Genomic DNA, 6029 nt, shown 5'->3' on the forward strand with positions numbered 1-6029 from the left:
GGGGAAGCGGTGTCTGAGCCCCCTCCCCGTGTAAGACCCCCGGGTTTGGCTTTCGCTGTTCCAGCCCAGCGTGCTGGGGCTGTGCCCTGTTTGTTGAACTCGTCCCTGTTGGCCTCCGTTTCAGGGTGTTGCAGGAAAATACGGAGTCACAGCACTTCCCTGAACAGGGCAGGTCAGTACCTGATAAAGATTGCTCATAAAACACCGGCCGGGGTAAATGACTTCCGTTTTCTTTGGACTTTTTTAGGGTCATTTAATAACGGGGCACTCTGGGGAATTACTGCCACCTCAATGGTCGCGGTGCTCGCAACTTGTGGTGCCACCTGTAAGGCAGACCTACGGTGAGGGAGGGTTTTTCTCTGCCAAAGCTGAGCTCCACATCCGAAAAAAAAAATTAAAAAATGAAATCCACTCACGTCCCAAAACTTCAGAGTAGTACTGGAAAAGTAAGTTCTCAAGAGAAGAAATTCCACTCAGTGTTAATAACAGCTGTGATTTAGCTGCAATATTGCTGCATGCTATGTTTAACATCTCTGTAGGGGGACTGCAGATAAGGCAAAGTACACAAGTTTGGCATGCAAATGTCTGGGCTTTGTTTATATTTCCAAATGCATATCAAGGAATTCTATCAATCATATCTTCAGTATTTTTCCAGCTCCATGTGTTTGTTCAGAGAGAACTATGAATCTGCAGACCCCTAGGTACAAAAACAGCAGGAATATTGTCTAAAACATCTTTAAACTTTAGCTTAGGTTTTTAAGTTGAACCATTTTGAGTGCAAAATGCTCCTGAGCTCCCAAAAGGAATCAGTGAGATTCAGTCATTTTCCAGTGTGGATTCAGTTGCAGCAATTTGATCTCAAATTTCACCTGAAGCAAAAGGTAAAATCATCCCAGATACAACCAAAGCACTGCAGTGTCAGCTTCTGTGGTTCTCTAACATGCCCACCTGTGTGGCACATCCTTGTCTTGAATTTACAGCAAGGTCTTCAGACCTCAGAGATGTTTTAGGTTTGAAGCAGGGTGCCTGGTCCTAAGATTTCCCTGTTAAGTTTCCTTACCTAAATGGAGGGAAATAGCCCCACAAATTGTTACTTGGCATCATGAAAAAATTCCCTCAAGATCTGTTCAGTTCTACTAGAGAAGCTGCACACTTATTTTCTTTGGAAATTCATGTGGTTTTTTTCTTTGAAAGTCGTTTGGAGCTTATGTACTCCTGTGCTGATGGTGTCTCGTTTCTCTCTCAAGACATAACCTAATAACTTAGAATTCCAAACTGTATTTCCTTTGAGTTTAGAACATCCTGGAGCTCAGTTTGGAGTTGCCCAAGTGTCTTGCACTATGGCTACGGATAAGGAGAGAGATTTAAAATATATATATATTCTGGTCCCTGCCAGTCTGAATGAAGCCATTTTGTAGGTATGACATCAATTCAGGTGGCACAAGAGGAACTGGGCAGAGGGACACGGCAGGAGGTGAAAAACACTCTGTGCTGCTCTGCCAGGGGAGTTTAAAGCCTTTAGGAGGCTAGGAAACAACACCGGAGCAGCTTCAAATGAATGGAACTCTGCTTGGTTCCAGCCTTGAAGGCCTGGGCGCTCGCCAGCAGCTCGCTGATTATCCCTGTTAACACCTTTTCTCCTCGGGGAGAGCTGAGCTGCTCAGGGCACAGACATTCCCACCCTCTTTCCCCCAGTTATCCCCTCCCTCCTGGCTCACTAAAAGGCCTTGCAGGGCTCTAGAGTAGTGAAAGCTTTTTTTCTTTTTATTTTTTCTTTTTTTTTTTTATTTTATTTTTTATTTCCCCCCCCCCCAGCCTGGGTTAATATTCCCCGAGGTTAACTCAGCCCGCTGACAAAGGTCAGAGGAGCAGGAGAGCACCGGGGAGGGGATCACAGCCTCCCCTTGGCAGCAGGAGCTGCCTGGTCTGTTCAGCTGCTCCTCCCCGGTGGGGCTCGTGTCCCTCTCATCCCATCCCAAACTGCTCCGGGACAGCGCAATCGTGTTTAAATCGTGCCGAGCATTCGTTTTATTAATGGGCTTTAGACGAGCTCTAAAGGACAGACCAAGGCAGGGTTTGGTAGTGGCTGCGTGTTCTGGGAGGAGCAGGCAGGGTCTGCTGGGCAGGGATGAGCTCTTGCTGGGCAGCCCAGGGGTTTCTGCTGAGAATTCAGGGTGTGGAGACCTTCAGCGTGAGCCAGCAATGGCCCCAAACGCCTTTATCGCACTTAAATGTGAATAAGCTCAATGGTATTGATCATAAAAGTTAAGTTAAATGTTTAGTAGATCACTTCCTCCTCTGTATTTCTGGACGTTGGGATGTGTTCTTTTGGTTCTTCACAGGAATGCAAGGTAACCTTTCCATGGACTGGTGCTAAGCATCTGAATAAATACATCAACTGATGAATAAACTGATGAATAAACTGATGAATAAACTGATGAATAAACTGCTGTTTGTTGGTGTCTGGCATCACTTACATTGTACATCCTGGTCACTTTTGGCTTCCTATGGCACCTCCTCGAGGTTCCATAAGGTAGCTCTGCCCACCCATTTATGGGATCATGGAATTTTCTGGGTTGGAAGAGGCCCATCAGGATCATCGAGTCCAGCCCCTGTCCCTGCCCAGACCCTCCAAAATCCCACCCTGGGCATCCCTGGCAGCGCTGTCCAAAGGAGCTCTGGCAGCCTCGGGGCTGTGCCCATTCCCTGGGCAGCCTGGGCAGTGCCAGCAGCCTCTGGGGGAAGAACCTTTCCCTAAAATCCACCCCAAACCTCCAGACTCAGCCCCACGATGTTTCACTGGTCACGAGAGTGGAGATTGGGTACCTGTCCCGTGTTTGCCAAGACCACAATGAGGTAATTTGTCACAGCTCCCTTTGTTTCTGCAGGCACTTTGTCAAAGTTCATTTCCCACTCAGTTAATGCCCAACTTGCCATATGCTCACTTGTATTCTGATTTCTGCCTGTGTTTCAGGTGTCTAATCAAAACCCCCAGGGCAGTGGGAGATAAAGTCTCCCTAAATCCAAACATCCAGTACTTACTCCAAGCACTCAGGGTGAGCTTGCCCTTGACACTTGGGGATTACAGCACAAAACTTCCTTTTACCATTCCAATAGAACTGCAATTAGAGCCATCTCCGGGGAATTCCGGTGCTAAAACCCACAGCTGGAAGAAAACCTCACCAATATTCAATATATGGTGTCCTCCCTGAAGTTTTTCTTCCACTGTTTTTTATTCTTCCCTTGGTACCATGAAAGATCTCTGTGGTTGACAGAAACTACAGGCACCCACTCACCCATAAAACTACACCAAAGCTGGGAACATAATTAGTCATTCAATAACTAAGCTTAAACTGAATGTATGTTGACTTTGGAAGTACATTTGCATCTGGCTGGTATTACCAGGAATACCCACACATAAATTTACCTACTGCAGGTATAGCTGAAAATCAAGATAAATGGGCAAACATCTTCAAATATAATCTTTGTTTTTATTATTCCGGCTGTTGAATGAAGCAGAAGGTGGCTCTTTGTTAGGGTATTAACTAAGTATGCTGAAAAACCACAACTTTTTAAATCAATTACTGTGTTATCTGGGAAGCAGGAGAGGGTCTCATGGGCCTGCAGATTAGAAAGGTGTGTCCTTGTGAACATGCTCACTTCTCTCCCTGCCTTTCAGAAAATATTGTAAGAGGTTGAAGCCCCACACAGATGGAAACCCATAAAATTGCCCAGACTCTTTTTAGTTCTCAATTAATTTTTTTTTCCTTTCCCCTCCCAGTTCAGTTTTCTGGTATAGAGGCAAAGTTTTAGAGTTACAAAATGAAATTCTTTGCTGTCTCACACAGGGAAGGCAGGAATAATCAGTGACCTTCACTTTAGTTCAGGTGCATGCTGTTTCAATGGGTTTCTCCCCTGTTACTGTATAACAAGAGAGAATAAAAATTCAAATCCTTGCTCTTTGTTGGATTTTTCTGGGTGTATCATGTAAATACAGCTGCATTTTCCCGTATCAGAAGAGAATTTGACCTACAAATTTGACCTCCTATCCCCATTAAAACAATCCTACTCCTGTGGCACAGAAATTGAATGCCAATTTTCATTTATTGTATGATTTTTTCCTGAAACTTGGGACTTTTTTTTTTTTTTCGCTGATCTGATAGTTTAGTTTTGTCTTGCACTTGTAGCACAAAGCAGCAATAAATCCAAACTGCTCAGCTAATTAAGCCAGGTTTTAGTTACTCATATGCCAGCCTGGTCTGAAACAGCTACAATGCATCAGTAAATTTGAGTTTCAATGCAGAATGATCTCACTGTTCTCATAAAAAGAAATGGCAAAAGTGCATTTTAAATTAACATTTTAATTTTTTTAATTTGCAAAAGAAAACCTACTCAGGTCTTATGTGATTGGCTTCAAACAACCAGAGAATAACTGTCTTTCAGTACAAATTAGAATCAAATACATTTAGTCTTCCTGATACATACAGAAAAAATACAAATTACTAAAATAAAAAGAAACAAAACACAATAAATTTTAAATTAAGATTTTTTTTTCTGAATCAGAAACCAAAAATTATGTTTTGGATGTAATCTTGGACAAAATTAAGGTTGATTTAATGAAGCCAGATTTTCTCAACTGATAGTTTAATCATAATATGTTTTTTAAATGTTGACTGCTAACCGTGCCATCTCATTTAAAAAAACCCTTATTTTCTATGGCTCCCGAAAGATCAGTGGTTTTTCATTTATTTGGCAATAATTCTATCCTAGATAAATTTTGAAAAAATGAACAAGACCTTTTGAAGAGCTGAATTTTCTGAATACCTGCATGAGATAACCAGAGATAAATCCCATCCGAAAAGAATTGCCTTTTGTTTGTCTGAATAATAAAGACAGGGGATTTTTTTTCCACTTTCCATGCTAGTTCAGCTCTAGATTTGCTGCAGTTTCTATCTGCCTGCATTTTTCCTGCTCTGCAAAAGGGAATTAATGGTATTCAATGTCAGGAGGAGAACAGCTATATTGACATTTGACCAAATATTTGTAAAATGCTTGGAGACTTGTTGATTGACCTGTTATAAAAGGGTAACAATAAAGTGTCCTCTTTATATTTACCTGCAGCTAGACAAGCTTTTATGGCCTGTCCCTGCACCAGGTATAAAAGTACTTGATTATTATCAACAATTGGACATTGTTTTAATTCCGTGATAAATGGAGCAGATGGAGTCAGAACACTGTAAATCACTGATTGGTCACCAACAATGCACTGATCCACTTCATTGGATCAGGCAGGTTATAAAGGAGGAAAAATGCAGCCCAGTTTCATCTGTTTATATTCTTCAGCAAGCCAGTAATTCACTTAGGGCCAAATATATTAAATTGTGATTATGAGAAAGTGCTGTTTGCTTATGCAGTTTTCAGGGAGCTGTGCTTTCCATGGAAGCAGCCAAATGTGTTGTCCACAACTTTTGACAACTTTGTTTGCGACTAAGGCAAGATTTTTCACCTTGATTCCAATATTTTCAATTATTTTATTTTACCATTTTTTTTATTTTAACTGAAGTGGCTCAGTGAAACACTATTTGCACCATGAATATAATTTCAAGTGGAGGGAAAATGATGATTTCTGGAATTATTTCTGAGTCACAGTTGCCACTCTTCCATGTCTTGGTATAAAAATGATTAACTTGTAGTAGGATGTCACACTCTTGTCACCCTTGCTGCATTTTCCTCGTTAATGACTAAAATATGTCTTACTTCATCAGTCTTGATTTAGGTCTAACTCTCTCTTTATTCTGGTCCAGTGGATCCTTGAATTGCCTAAGAAATGTTGTTTGCTTGCCTGCTGCCTGTGGAAAGAAGCCTTGTGTTTGAAGGCACAAATAAAGCCAAAATAAAGCCAAAATACTTCTTATATTCAGAGAAGGTGGCACAAGGGAAGAGATCCTTTCTGGTCAACAAGAGCTGTGGCATTAGAGTTTTCCTCTAAGAAGTGAAGGACTGATGCTTTAATTCAACCTTTACCTCAT

Source organism: Agelaius phoeniceus, chromosome 2 (assembly GCF_051311805.1).
Source record: "Agelaius phoeniceus isolate bAgePho1 chromosome 2, bAgePho1.hap1, whole genome shotgun sequence".
Classification (NCBI taxonomy): domain Eukaryota; kingdom Metazoa; phylum Chordata; class Aves; order Passeriformes; family Icteridae; genus Agelaius; species Agelaius phoeniceus.